Source organism: Stegodyphus dumicola, chromosome 9 (assembly GCF_044657685.1).
Source record: "Stegodyphus dumicola isolate Sdum_Otavi_A_Nest chromosome 9, ASM4465768v1".
Taxonomy (NCBI): Eukaryota; Metazoa; Arthropoda; class Arachnida; order Araneae; family Eresidae; genus Stegodyphus; species Stegodyphus dumicola.
In genome coordinates this window covers 85,845,786-85,861,892 of record NC_140776.1, presented here as the reverse complement: position 1 = coordinate 85,861,892, position 16,107 = coordinate 85,845,786, and the positions used below count along the sequence as shown (strand labels likewise).

Sequence of the window (16,107 nt, the reverse complement as noted above, 5' to 3'; positions counted from 1 at the left end):
TTATGAAGCCAGACCGGATTCGGAAATGTAGTGCATGCATGTATGTATGGATGGATGCATGCATGTATGGATGTATGGATGGATGTGCGTATATGTGTATATGTGTACACACACGTGCATATATTCAACATGTTTCTGAATCCGGACTTGATCACAGAACTGTACGGAAGCAAGTCTTTGATATGTTATATTAATTATATAAATTTCTTTTTTGAATATTGCAGACTTTCGTATTATGAAAACTTTGCGTATTTTCTTTCAAAACTCTAGGTTTTAAAATAATAATGAAAATTAAATTATTCCTATAACCGTATAAAGAGCAATCCTTTTACCTTTACAACTACTTTTTAAAATAATTGTTATTAAAGTTCATTTTCTTCATCATTATTATTATTTATTTTGTTTCCTTCTTTAAAACACTTATATATTGTATTTAGATATGATTTTTTTTAATATTCTACTCTTATAATGCGAAGATGCTGTGTTTTAAATTACATTAATATTGTAATTTTTCATTTAGAAATTTATATGTTTAAAGTTTACTCAAAATTCATTTAGTAATTAATATACCATTTATCAATTAAACTCAGTTTAATACCCTTATTTCAAAATGATCTAAATTTAATACTCATGTTACATTACTTAATAACGAAGTACATGAAAATTAATTACCCCCCCTCCCAAAAAAAAAAATCTGAAATGTTTCAGATTTTAAATTACGTCCAAAGGGGCGTTTTTTAACATTTTGTGTGTTACCTTTCTTTATTAAATATCATGTTCCTCGCACTTAAACCATAAGATCCAGTGCAACAGCAATATCGCAAAATAGTTTTAAAACGAGCATATCTTTAGAATTTCCGATACACAGACTCACGCGCTCGAGATAAAAATGGTTTTTCTGCACAACGTTGCCATTGCTCGCTTTGAAATCCTTGAGTTTGTTAATCAAAAATTCGTCAAAGTTTTAAAAAATAGGAAATCGATCATAAAACAAATTTCAAATTTCAAATTTGGTCTTCCACATGCTCATATTCGTTGGAGGATTACGTTATTCAAAATTCGATGACTCTATGTACCATTGTTTTATCACAATACGAGAAATATACATACATTTATGCAGATTTTTCATTATTTAATTTCTTCAAATATAATGCAGGACTCTAACATTTTGTGGCAACAGTTTGAAAAGTGAACCGACATTTATGAGTCCGACGCAAAATGCCAAAACGAAACTAATAGTCCTTCGGGATTCAAATCCCTTTGGACTAATAATTTTCACTTCTATCAGAACCTATTAATAATTGTTTAAACTCTATTGTTAATGCTTATTTAGGAATACCATGACATCAATATAGCAAGTGTTATCCTATTATATAAAACTGAGTATAAAATCAAATTTCAAAATAATCCTTTACAAGAGCAATGATAGATTAAATTCTTGCCTAATCTAGTAACAAATAATTGAAAATAAAACGCAATTTAAATAGAGATAAATGATGTATCTGACATATTTTTAAAATTTACTATCATTAACAATTTACCAAAGCAAAATCCATCATCATCTTCATTATTATTCATTATTTAATTCATCATCATTAAATCTGCATAAAAGTTAAAAAGTAGTATCAGTTGTATAATACTGATAGTCTCTAGATCAAGATAAACATCAGCGTTTTACTCTGTAACATAATGTATTAGCAGTAGGAATTATAGTTATATTTAATAATAGAGATTATATGTTAAAATTCAATCTTGATAGCCATTGAAGTCAAATTCGTTCGTTTTCTTTTTGCAATCTTCGTGCTGCACCGATAACATCACCTAGTATTACATATCTATTATCGTCATCACATCTCAAAGCCTTCAGGGTTTTTTTTAATTGCACTCTGGGTTTAATTAGTGCATTTTCTTTACCCTTTTTGAAATAAAGCATACGATTTTTAAATAAATTTACAGTTTAAAGGTAATTTAAGTTTGACATTCAGGCTTCGAATGTTTATGACTTCACGAAATTAATAATCAGAATTTGCCAAAGGTATAATTGAAAAAAAAAGTCCTATTAAAACATTTTGTGACTGCTGTCATAATTCCGTACATACGATACATGCCTCTCAGGGCTATTAGTCTCAAAACGGCATTTTGCGTCGAATCACTTTAAATGTCCGAATCACTTTTCAGATTGTTGCCACCAAATATTATCGGCCTGTATTATATTTAAAGAACCTAAATAATGAAGAATCTACATTAATGTATGTATATTTCTTGCACTGTGAAAAAAACACGTACTGTGAAAAGACAATGGTACTTAGAATCATCAAATTTTGAATGACATAATCCTCCACCCGAACACGGATAGCTGGAAATCGAAATTAGGAATTTTGAATTTTTTTGTATTGTCTATCTCCTATTTTGCAAAAATTTAGCGAATATTTTATTAAAAAACTCAACAGTTTCAAAGCGAGCACTGGCAACACTGTAGGGAATAAAACACTTTTATATCCAGTGCGCGAGGCTGTCTATCGAAAATTGTAAAGATATGACATTTTTTAATATTTTTAGCATAATGTGGCGTTACCCCAAATGCTCTCGAAATGTGTATGAGTCTGTAAATGAAAAAAAACGCCCCTTTAGGCGTAATATGAAATTTGAAAGCTTTCGGATCTTTATTTATTTATTGCCTCCCCTATAATAAATACTCAAAGAAAACTTACTGATACCAATAATGACTTTTATTAGCAATAATATATTAACATGAACAGGAAAATTATGAGAGCATATATTTAAATACAACTGAGATGTATGATTTCACATTGAATTAAATAAGGAGATAATAATGTTACGTGAAATATTTATAAGATGGAATATAAAGCTACAGTAAAAAGAAGCTTATATTGTGTTAATAAAACAAAGGTAAAATTTTTATATTTCATTCTTTTTTAATTGAGAAGAGCATTATATTAGAAGCTTAAATTATTGAATCTAAATTTTACTTTTATTTTTGTGCAAAAGTGAATTTATGGCTTTAAAAAAGAATTAAATTCCAGCTGCCATGCATGCTATATGATTCATTATGCTTTGCTTGTCTTCAAAGAAAAACCATTCATATTATTTGCAACATACAAAAAAAAATATGTAAAGCACAGAAAAAAAAAATAGTGAAATGATTTAAGTGAAATGATTTGAATGGACAAGGGGGTTATTGTGAAATTTAAACTGTGTTCTCCCCCCCCCTTCTGTAAAAGAAAAGATGAAAAACATTTTTTAGTTTACTTTTTAAAAGTGGTAAAAATTTGGCGTTAAAAGTTAGTTAACTAAAATGATAATTCCGATTTTTACATCATTTGCACCTCAATAACGAAGTCAGTTTTCAAAACATATGTTTCATTATTCTACAGTGAAACGCTTAACATTTTTCTACGATATCGGTAAAACTTGGACCACTTTCCAACGAACTGATAGAATCTATCGTTTCTAAAGGACATGTCAAGCGACTCTGATTAGCCGCTTCGTCAGCCAATCAAATCGAGAGGCCCATTTCCGAAGATCATCGAAAAACAAACGAAGAAAAAAAATTCGTATCGCCCATCTAAGACTCGGATCTTTTTCTTCAACAACGATTTACGCTCCGGAATTACAGGGTTGCCGTAACTCGTCTCGCTTCAGTCGCTCTGTCACTTTCGCTAACGTACCTCGCCAAACGCTTCGCCAAAAGAGAAACTACGGGTGATGGCTTGCTATTAAGTGGCTCGCAAAGATTTTCCTTGTCTTTAAAAATTAATTGAAGTGAAGAGATGGATTTCGCTACAATTAATACTTCCTAATATATTTTTGATTAATAATTTCCAAAAATTTTGTTATTATTTTTTTATTAGTCAGTTTATTTTGACGAAATTCTGAGGTTTAAAGAAATCTGTAGAAATTGCAAATATAATTCTAATAATATTTTTCAATGCTTAATGAAATAAATGTCTAAACTATCATACATTCCTCTTTCAGCATATAAAATGCTAAATAACTTCTTTGTTATTATAGGATACAACTTATATGATAAAATAAAATACATTCATTAAACAGTCTGAAAGGAAAAGTTGAAAAATTTTATTTCGAAATGCATATATGTTTCTTCACTGCTTTATTTGCTCACGAAATTAAAAAACTGAATATTTTTCAATGGCACACGTCCCGTATTTTACGTAATTTAAAAAATCATTGTATAACTCAGTTTGAAAAAAACATAAACGAAATTTCAGAATATTGGTTTAAATGAGCACTAAATGTGTCAGATAATGCCGCTAAATATGCCAAATTTGAGTAGTCAACGAGTATTGATACAAGCACATAAGGACCGTGGGATGATCCTAGTTATCTAAGATACGAAACGAACTGTTGTTCAGTTCCAGAATTCCTTCTAGCTCATAATTCAGATATATAGTTCGTGAAAGAAATACTTCCATTAAATCCTGATTGTATTCCTTCTTTTTCTTTCTCCTGAGATGTTAAGTGGAGTAAACTCTTGACTACCAGTAGCTCAACTGGGTTCAGTTTCTGAAAGTAGGCTGGCTGCATGGGCACTTTCGGCAGTTTCTTTCATCTGTAAATAAATATCAACTAATTTCCCTTAGAAAGTCCTCATTGAATTAATCCCTCTCCTCTTTAGGCAGATAGCTTTAGTGAGTTTTACCTAAATCAATAAATCGAAACCCAAAAAGCTACTTCGAGCAGAAATTGGATCTGGGACTTGGAAAAAGCTTCTAAGTACCAGCAGGCTTATCAGCCGAAAGAAGCCTTTCAGCTTTGGTAGATCGATCTGCATTCAAACCCTGGCAAACTAGCTGCTTGGGCATTTTCGTAATTTTTTCAGTGTGTGATGTGATTACAAACTCTTTCCCTTAGAAACCCCTCCACAAGTAACGATCGTTTAGGCTAACACCATTTGCCAGTCTAATGAACTAGGTACAAAATACAATACCACCGAAGCCTGCTGCCGACTTTTTCTTATTTTTTTACTTAAAAATGGATAAAATGGCCTTACACTTCCAACTTCATTGATCCGAGGATGTTTAAAAATGTCAATTATATATCCGACAAGGATTTTCCCACGGCGTATAACATGAGTGACAAGTCTCGTCTCCCGCAAATTCATCTAATAGCTGAATGTCAAAAATAAAAAAAATTTTCTATAAAGGTAGGAGAACGGAACTTTATGGTCTGCACAAGGATTATTTTAATCATATCAAGGCTACTGTTTCATAAAGCCTATTTGTGCTTCATGTATCAAGTATAGTGTTACCTTTCTTTGAAATTTAATTACCCTTTTATTATTTCTATGATTCTTCATTAAACTATTTAGAATCTTTCTGCAAATCATATCAATTCAACATTAAAGCCTGTATATATCCTAGAGTAGAAGAATAGAAATGAAGTTCCCATCTTCCCCTTTCTTTGAAACGGCTCTACTTTTTTTTAAGTCATATAATTAGGCTATGAGGGAAAAAAGTATATTTCTTTTCTCTTTGTTTAACGTAAGTAAACAAAATTAGTTCAGTAATTCATCTTTTCAAATTTCAGATTCATCATTTTTCAGATTCATTTTAGGCGTACTTTTTTAACAAATATCTTCTACGTAACTTTAGGAGATGTGAATTGCCTATAATAGTGTTTAATATATTTTCAATTATTTCAATGTATATCATGTGTAAAATTTATTTCTGGAAAGCGTTTTTTTATGCGTCATGCAGGTTTTTAGCCTATGTGATTAATATACCATATTTGTCACAGTTCGTGAGTTTGAAGGTGTTCACTCCAAGAAGAAGATTTTATTTTTCTGGGGGTAGAAATTTCCTCGATCTCAGATAGTTAGACTCAAACTAGTTCAAAACAAGAACCGGCTAAGAAGCGGTGAAAATCATGTGATTTAAAAGAAAAAATAAACTAAAGTTCTTAAGCTAGATGGTCATGTAAGCCTGGCGAAAATAATAGAAATGTTTATTCTATTAATCTACAGAGTTGTGTAATCGGAAATTATCAAATGTAATTCTGCGGCGAAGCAAGATAGAAGAAAATATTTTCTTAAAAATTCCTCATCATTTAATTACTATGAACAGACAGCTAGAAAACCATTAACGCAAAATAATTGCTTACTGCAGAAAACTGAATAAAAATCAATAACGGAATGCATGGCTTTAATATAAGCACAGTTATAAATAAATCCGTGTCATACTTTGTCATATTTCTATTATATGTGAAAATTAAAATGCTTGTGCAAAATTTTCTATATGCAATGAAATATAAATCCACGACAGATCTTTCTGAATCATTCAAGTACTATTTGTACGTTTGTAAGAAAGATTAAAATGGAAATTTTAAATCAAAATTTGGGTATGGGAAGAAGAGGGTTTTCCAGTATTTTTCAGATTTTCATTTACAAAATTAAATTTATTTTTAGGCTAAATGAATAATAAAAATATATTATGACACTACATAGTTAATATTAACTATGACATTGTGTAGTAAACATACTACATAATTAACTTATGTATTGTAGTATGTTTCAATCTGGGACGGTACGCTAACTCATCACAGGCCATTATGTAATATGTGTGACACTACATAATTAACTTTATAAGATATTTCTCCCATCTTCTTGGCATGCCTTCGTGGTGAAGTGGTCTGCAACTGGGCACGTATTCCAGAGGAGGTCCGTGGTTCGATTCTCGGCGAAGGCGTTGCATATTTTTCATCTTGCCTGCTTCCAAAAAATACTCATTGTCTCTACAAGTGGCTCCCGAAATAAAAGTGTGGTTCATGATGACTCTCCACTCCCAGGATTGGGGATTGGGTCTCCTAAAAACCCCAGTCGCCCTTTAAAAGAGGGAGTATATAAGGTAGTTCTCCCACCTTCTTGGCATGCCTTCGTGGTGTGGTGGCCTGCACACTGGGCGCGTATTCCAGAGGTCCGCGGTTCGACTCCCGGCGAAGACGTTGCTAATTTAGCATCTCTTCTACTTCCGAAATAAATCTAATGTCTCTACAACTTATCCATTCACTTTATGTTTATATATTTTATTACTTTCAAAAACGTGGCTCGTAGAAGAAAACAGCGAAGCGAGAGGGAGATAAAATAACCTGCTTTTCTCGGGTTTGTGAGGGATTTCTTTTTAATATGTAAAATTTTAACAAATTTTTATATTACCCAACAAAGGTAATTTTAGGGTTCTTTTTCTTTTACCGTTAATTATATTTTCTGATTTTTATGCTTATAAATATCACTACTTCGAATTCCTTTTACTTTTTAAAGTAGTTTGGAAATTATAAATGTCTCGCGTCAATAACGGAATGAATAACCGAAATATATCATCTTTGAGTTAAAAACTGTGCTAACGCTTTTGCAAATCAATAAAACTAAGCTTGTTAATATATAAAAATACACTTCTAATTATTGACCATTAAACATATTACCTTCTAAATATTTCAAAATGTTTTCGTGCTCTCTTTCGAACTGGTATTTGTCATTGTCATTTTCAGACTCTTTTTAGAATTAACAGACTTGACATTTCGTATTTCAAACAATTAATTATAGAAAACCCTTCGTATAGCACGTCATCAGCTAAAGATGGCTACTAATTTTCATTTATTTCATTTATTAGGTTGCGAGATATTTGACCAGAAAAAGATTATATACAGAGGAAAATCTAACTCTGAAAAAAGAAAACTTGAAGGAGTTTAGAACTTTATATGCTTTAGTTATTAAACTAACCATTATTTGTAATTATTATTATTATTATTTTGAAAAAAGGCTTATTGCCCAAACAAAACAAAAGTGTTAATAAAACTTAAGGAGAAGAAACAATAAAATTTCTTTTCAAATCATGGAAAAATACACAAATGCATGGTTATTTTCCTATTTGTAAATTGGAAATTAACATGATTTCCAATTTACAAATAAACACCACCCGTTTATTATTATTATTATTTGTATTTATTTTTTTATTTTTATTTTTTTTTTTTATTATTTTCTTTAAATTTCTTATTACATTTTTAATAAATAGTTTTGTATAAAATATTTTCCTCTGAAAATCATGATAAAAAAAGTCAATTTATTATATATGGTTTCTTTTTACGCTGTTAAGTTATTCCAACTACTTACAAACAATGCTTGAGTCTACAGTCTTGTAATTACTATCCAACTACTTATGAATAATGATTGATTCTACTGTCTTGTCTTGTACTTGTCTACATCAAGGATTTCCAAACATTTTCTTGCTTTCTTAAAGGCGGGGTTTTCTTCATCGAAGCCCCCTTTATATTTTTTTTCTCTACAATACATATAGCATACAACATAATCATAAGACAATAACTCCACAATCAATAACTTAGACATAAGAATTAAACTTAGAATATGAACGAAACTTTTTAAAAAATGGTTTATTAGGTTTAAATTCAACTATTTTTGTATTATTATTATTATTTTAATTTTACAAATATAAAGAAGTTTTCAAAAACAAAATCATAGATTCTAATTGTGCAAAAGTTTGATTTTAATAAATGTGATGTCTGCGCATGATGTATTTATTATTATTATTTACGTGTTCCCCCCTAAGATACTACAAGGAAGGGAGAGATGCCTTCATGAAGGACTTTCTAAAGGAAACTGTCTTGTATTAAGGCGTTACACATCGGGAAAAACACAAAAATGCCCATACAGCCAGCCTGTTGGCCGGATTCCAATCTCGGACGAACTACCTGTATTCAGGGACTTGATAGCTCGGCTGCTGGTGGATGCACATGGTGTATTGATGCAATTTTTTAATATTTGGCATAAAATTGCTTAATTTTATTATTAAATCACCTCGTTTAAAAATATTCACGTTGTTTCTACTTTTGCTTTCTTTGCATTTTTTTAAATTGTGTTTTCTTCTGTCCTTGCGTTTTAATTTTTCATATTGCACGTATTGCATAGAAAACTTATATATTAAAAATGTATTACATAAATTTTGTGCATTGTTCCCTAACATTTATTTTATATGGTTTCTTCTTTACTATATGATACAGCTTTATGTTAATGAACAATTAATTATCATTTTGTTAAAACATGTATACATATATGTATGTTTGTAATTAATGGTAGATTTTATTATGCCGATTAACTGCCAGTGCACATTCAGCTATCGAGCTCTTGATCATCGTTGACCCCCCGCTTTAAAATTTGATCCCAGGTCGTCAATACCAACTTCCCCAAGTTGTCAATACCGACCCCGTAGGAAATCCGTAGTCTTCCCTTGATAAAAATAGTATTTTTCATCTAAAGAAAAGTGTGAATATAAATGCGTCTATTTGCATAATTTCAATCATAAACAAATTGAATAGGCAGTAGCATAAAGAGAAAAGCAAGGAACAACAGAAGTCTTTAACACGACAGGCTGAGATTGCCTACCCTTTTCTAAACTAAGACGCTTATTATTTAAGCTCGCTTATTTGCATTTCGGGTGCAGAAGCCACAACACAGGGAAAAAGATGTCATCCAAATGTCATTTTATGTATGCGTGGTTATCAGTCAAGCTCATAGTGTAAAGATGTCCATAATCCACATTGTGATATCGAACTATAAATGAGCGTAATGTGGGGTAAGATCGCTTCACACATCTAGAAACGTCGCGCAGCGCAACGTGGCAGTAGGCAGCTGAGGAGTCCTTGTAATAGTCGAATCCACTCCTGTAGCAAGGCTGTTTCAACTCCGGGATGGTTCTCGGAAGGGAATGGCGAGATGAAATTGACCTCTTAAGAGCCCCCCCCCAGACATGCCGTATAGAGTTAAAAGCCAGGAGATATGGCTCGCCAATCCATGTGGCAAATATCCTCACTTTCCAGGTAATCGTCGACCATCTGACCCTATATGGACGAGCGTTGTCGTCCATTCACAGACACTTAGGACCTACTGCGCCCCTGAAAAGTCGAACAGAGTGTTCTAAGATCTCTGTTTATACCTCATAGTAATCAGAAATCCTTAGTCAAACACTTGTGGTATGCAGCCGTCCAACATAATGCCTTCCCAAATTATACCACTGCCGTAATGATCCTTTTCCCTGATGACGGAAGGATCAAATCGTATTCAAGGCTCTTCCCAGATACAGGTCACCGAGAATCAGTGTCCAGGCTGAAATCTTGATTCATGTGTAAAAATCAGGGTACTGCACTGAAATCTGTTCCAAGCGCATGTTGTCTGAACATGGTAAACGCACTTCTTATGTTTTGCAGTGGGTCATTTGGCCTACAGCCCTATCCAAGCAGCCTTCGGGCAAGCGTAGACCGTGGAACGCGGATTACCAATGGCAGCATACAGTTCATGTGAGAGCTGTGAAGCTGTAGCAGGTCTGTGTCACCGCACTGAAAGTGCCAAATAAAGATTTTCGTTCATCTTTGTGGATGTTGGTAGAACTTGTCCAGGTTTTCTCGATATGGTTTGAGTGTTCTAAAATTGTTTCCATAAATTTCAGATGACAATAGGCGTTATATTGAGCTCTGTAGCCAAATAAGCTTGTAAATAGCCTGCTTCCAATCTATCGATAGTTTTCCACTCATTTTGTCATCAATACGTTCGTGGCTACCCATTTTACCTCATACCTAATAAAATTTGTCCAAATCTTGCGAGAAATATGGCAAATGTCGTGAAGGAATACAAGCATACAAATCGTCGAAAACACTGCTTGCGTTTATATCTCCTCCACAATCACAGCTCCGCAGACACACTCGTGTACGCTTCGTACTCGACACTGAATATTTGCATCATTCTTCGATGGTACAATTAATATCTTTAGTCAACAGTTTTCGTAAAAATAGACATAATTTGCAGATTCTCTTAATTTTTTTTATTTAACAATATATGTATATACACTGGTGTGGAAAAATTAAGGACGAGACGGTTTTTTCAATGCAACTTTGTACAAAAGCTTTCCAAATCAACACATTTAATACGGTAAGATCCCCAATACGTAAGGACATGAGTAATGTAAGCAACACTTACTAAAAGAGAAATCAGAGGGATAAAAAGAAGCTTTATTGAAAAAGTAGCATGGAGCGCAATGCGACTGAAGGCCGAAACATCCCTGTGATGGGTGTCCAGCAAGAAACATCCGGTCTTTAATAGGGGATATGATCTTCCCTGACTGCTAGGCAGTTTTCACAGCATCTGCCCATGCTGAGAATGAGGATGTCAATGAGTTGTTGAGGCATTGCTGCCCATTCGTCTTGCAGCGCCAATCGAAGCTCCGGAATCGTTACTGGTGGTAAGGTACGAGCTGCCAAGCGTCTGTCTAGAAAATCCCATACATGCTCGTTGGGATTGAGATCCGGAGATCGTGCCGGCCAATACATACGTTCAATATCCTCACTCTCTAAGAGCTCTTCGGCAGCTACTGTGCAATGACATGGTGCATTGTCGTTCATGAAAAGGAACTGCGGACCCATAGCGCCGCTAAAAAGACGCACATATGGAAGAAGAATCTCGTTAGAATAACGGGTCCAGTTGACTGAACCTGCGTCGAAGATGTGAAGGTCTGTACGACTACCAAGCATGATGCCTCCCCAAGCGAGAACACCGCCACCTCCATACTTGTCCCTTTCAATGATGTTCGAGGGATGATTGCGGCTTCTCCGCTTTCTCCAGATGAGTATGCGATGAGAATCGCTACTCAGACTGAATCTGCTCTCATCTGTAAAGAGTACTCGTCCCCATTCATTGTCTCTTCAGTTCCGGTGTTCCCGGCACCACAGAGAACGCCTTCTCCGATGGGCAGGCGTTAGAGGTACACACCGTACAGGGCGTCGTGCAAACAGACCACCACCGTGCAGTCTTTTGGCCACGGTAAAAGGCGATATCGGTCGTCCAGTCGCCTGTGTCGTGTGTCTAGCGATTTCTCCCGCTGTCTGCCGCCTGTTTCTTCTGGCCTGTAAGGCAATATACCGGTCATCTGCGGGTGTGGTTCCTCGTGGACGACCACTACTAAACCCCGGATAGCTGTTCCTGTAGTTTGAAATTGTCTCCAAAGTCGTGAAACGATGCTGTGAGCAATTCCGAACTCTGCAGCCACACTTGTCACACTGCGGCCTTTCTACAACTTCCCAATGATTCGACCTCCGGTAAAAGCATCCAGATGTCGTCTAACAGATTGATTATTCGCCATTTCTCGCTGAGGCAGCAACTCGGTGTGATTTTAACTGCTATACGGCGTGCAATCTCTTTGCCAGAAATACTGATCTTACACCGACAACATGCTTTATACTACTCAGACACTCCCCCATTACGTCTACCTGCATATCTGCGCATGTGCTACCGTACATCACCTTACTTAATCTTCTGATTGGTCTTTCTGTCAGCTCTGCTTCTTCCTTCAGCTGATATGCTAATTTTTCGACTTCGTCCTTAATTTTTGCACACCAATGTATATAAATTATCACGAATGTTTTTAGTAACCTCGCAGAATTATTTTAAGTTTATTGATTTTTAAGTTTGACTTTAAGATTTAAGTTTAAGATTTTAAGTTTGTGGATTTTAATTTACGATTATTTTAAGTTTATTGATTTTTGTGACTAATGTTATTAAATATCAGTTATACAGGCGTGAATGATTTTGCTCGGAAATTCTTCAGTCTACAGAATGCAGTTCGTCTGACGGTTCTAGACCTAGCCAGAAGCAAGCTTTCCCATTATGTAGCAGATTATTCCTGATCTTTCTATGCTGCATGACTTATTTATTTGTATTCTAACCCATTAAAGACAGCGAAAAATAATACATGTCTTTCTTAAAGTGCTCCCCCTTAATATATGAACGATGCGAATATCCATTTCATGAATAAAAATTTAATACATTCATTCTAAAGCCAATCCAAGGCAGATGTGACAAGACACAGAAAACTTAATGCAAAAAGCAAAATTACGCAAGGGGGTAAAAGAATACGTGGGCGACTTAAAGATTTAATTATGTGATAAAAAATACATAAATGTCAATTAAGTAATGATCTTAAAGAAGTGTATTGAGATGAAACACGCTCGCGCATGCCCACGCGCCTTTCAACAGGAAGCCTAGGACATTGAAGAGAATTAGGCAATTGCGATGTGGAAGTAGAAATAAAAACTACTAGCATTTATATCTTTTTTTACAAGGAGAGGACATGACCTTTAGATAAAATAGACAGTATTTACTGACTTCGGAAAACCACGCAATTTAAATTCCGCTGACACTTAAATAAATATTTTATGTAAGGAGATTTTCCTTCTTTTAATAAACTTCTGTTGCAGAGCATTCCTCGGTTGACATTCGTTTTTATGTTGTTAATGTAAATATCATGTAATATACTGATTTTGTTACTGCTTAATGTTACAAATCATAACCGGTAACATTTTGAGCGAATTAATAAATTCTACAAAAGCAAACCTGTCTGTAAAGTATAGTTCTGTTAATTATGTTGGTATATTTCCTATCTAAAAAATTATCTTGGACCTACGAAGCCTCGGGCCAACTTAACGTATGTTGTATAACGAGGATTAGTTAATACAAACTTAAAGATTTTATATGATCTGTAGCCTGAAGAGGAATTCTAGAAGAATGCGAATAATAGAATTTGTTAAATAAAATTTTTTTAAGTTTATTATGGCAAAGCACACTAGGGGCTATCTGCCTAAGGGGAGGGATGCCTTCGTGGAGGACTTTCTAAAGGAAACTAGCTCGTATGCACGTTACACAAGTGGAAAATCACGAAAACGTTCATACAGAAAACCCGTTCGTCTGGTTTCCAACCTAGTTCGGAACTACTAGTGTTCAGCTGTTTTACCTTCGATAGCTGGTGGATCTTTGTGAAGTAAAGGAATCCGAGTGGATGTATTAAATCTTTAGGGTGTCATGCACTCAAATAGTTTTCCTTGCTTGCATTTTTCTCCTCATTTCAATAATGAGAGAAAGAATGAAGCTGTGACCTTCCATTTGGGAAGTTTATGTTCTGAGAGTTTTAAAATATGTTAATATTTCAAACTGAAATTTCAAAGCATACTTCTTGTGTCTATTTATTTGTCTTTCAGTATATTTAGTCACGAATTTACTGAAATCCGAAACAACAATAAGTCTTTGATTTCAGTCTAATAAGCGATGCATTAAAGACAAGTGGAATACTTACATATGAACATAAACTATTACAAGTATTCGATTCCTGCGCATTGAATACAAACACCTGTGACGAAAACCAAAATATTTATTGTAGTTTTTCCCTGTTGGTATCTGGTAATTCTTAGTTATCTTTATTTAGCTTCCTTATTTTTTACTTTATTGAAATATTGAAATTTTAATTCGAGTATTCTCCTTCCATTCTTATGATTATATTTAATTAAATCATTGCAGCCTGGCCACAGGATTCTTAATAGTCCTTCTTTTTGTTATGTTGTTATTATATATATATATAAGAAAATAAAGAAGTAAAAGGTATCGATAATTACTTAGTTTATTGGTTGCATTTTCACTTTTAATTATACTTTTTTAAAAATTCCATTTTGAATATGCTAATGAGTAAATTCATTTCAATAGAGTTCTAACTACTTTTTTCAAAGGAGATAATATATTAAATAATCTACTAGAAGATAAATTATTATTTTATTACTTTGCAGCTTTAGCGCAAGTACGAAGCAAATTATTACGCTTGATGAACTCTTTCGCTTAAATCTTTGAAATGTTATCACGATACGTGACGGAATCCATTTATACAATCCACTAGTTAATTTTATCATGATACGTGACAAAATTCACTTATTTTCCACAACAAGTAGTAACTCAGAACAATGATATGTTGCATTTTTGCACGGTCTGAAAATTGTCTCATCTTGCGAACATCCCAAAGCTTCGTCACATGTTATATGCGGAATTAAATTTTTCTTTGTTTTAAAGACGAGTAAATGAAAAAAAAAAAAAAAAAAAAAAAAAAACGACCTGTGCATAAGCAGAGATAACGAGCTATGAAGCGAACAAATAAAGACACTACATTAATTTCAAATCTTCCCAAACTAATAGGAAATTTATTCTGGTAAGGTAGAAGAGATTGCGAGAGTCAACACTAACTGCAGCTATCAAGGATCTTCTGAAAAAGTGGAAGTTAGACTCGCATATTTCTTTAGAAGTGGAAAGAGATACTGAAAAAGAGGAAGATTGCTTGATAGCTTCTAAACTCTTTAGAAAATTTCTTCAAATTTGGGCTTCCTGTTGAAAGAAGGGCAAAATAAAGTTAAAAACTGAGTCTTTAATCTGCATCGAAAATCTAGGAAGACTAGGATCAAATTGAAGGAAGAAACCGAAGAAACTTTATTCATATGCATTGTGTAATATATTTTTATAACTAAGATAAAATTTTCCTAGCCTTTCTAATCTAGGTGCTTTTAATATTCTCTGATATTTTTACGCCATTTCACAATTTTGGATTGGGCTTGCAAAAGAATGAAAATTATTCTTGTAATAACCACTGAGAAATAGCATCCCGCACAACGAGAGCCATTGCGGAACGAATTGTTTCGGCAAGCACTGTTCCAAAAGGAAGTGCACTGAAGTACTCATTATTTGAAAATGGGAATACTGTTAATTCTTTTATTTACACACTCTCGGTCATGTTTTTTCATAAAATAGTGGCACCCAAAATCTACTGCGTAAATGGAATATAATCAAATGTTCGTAGTATTGGAGGTTTTCAAAATTGGAACCCTTTGAATAGAAAACGACTTTCCTGATCTTCCTACAAGTGTCTAAATCGATAGACTTTTATTAAACGATATAAAACGATAGATTAACACCAACCTCTTGGACAGGCATTCGGCTCGACTGTACTTTAAGTACCATCGTGCCTCTATAACATAAACATTTACAAACACTCATGCCTTCTCCAGGATTCGAACCCAGTCTCAAGGATATGGCATTTGGCGTCGTTAACGACTATGACGATTAGAGAGGCAGCCACTAGGTGATTATTTTAATTTTCTTATTTGAATAGATATTTTTCACGTTTAAATGCTCTCAAATAGGAAAATTCTTTAAATTAATTGTTTTATTTAATGCATTTAAAATATTTATCTTATTATGCC

The 16,107-nt window shown here is 33.6% G+C and overlaps 1 protein-coding gene across 4 annotated transcripts in view; it reads left to right on the top strand.

Moving 5' to 3' along the window:
* The window catches only part of LOC118195792 (homeobox protein cut-like), a 354,176-nt gene that overhangs the window by 163,891 nt on the left and 174,178 nt on the right, over positions 1 to 16,107 (top strand). The gene's annotated exons all lie outside the window — the stretch shown is intronic.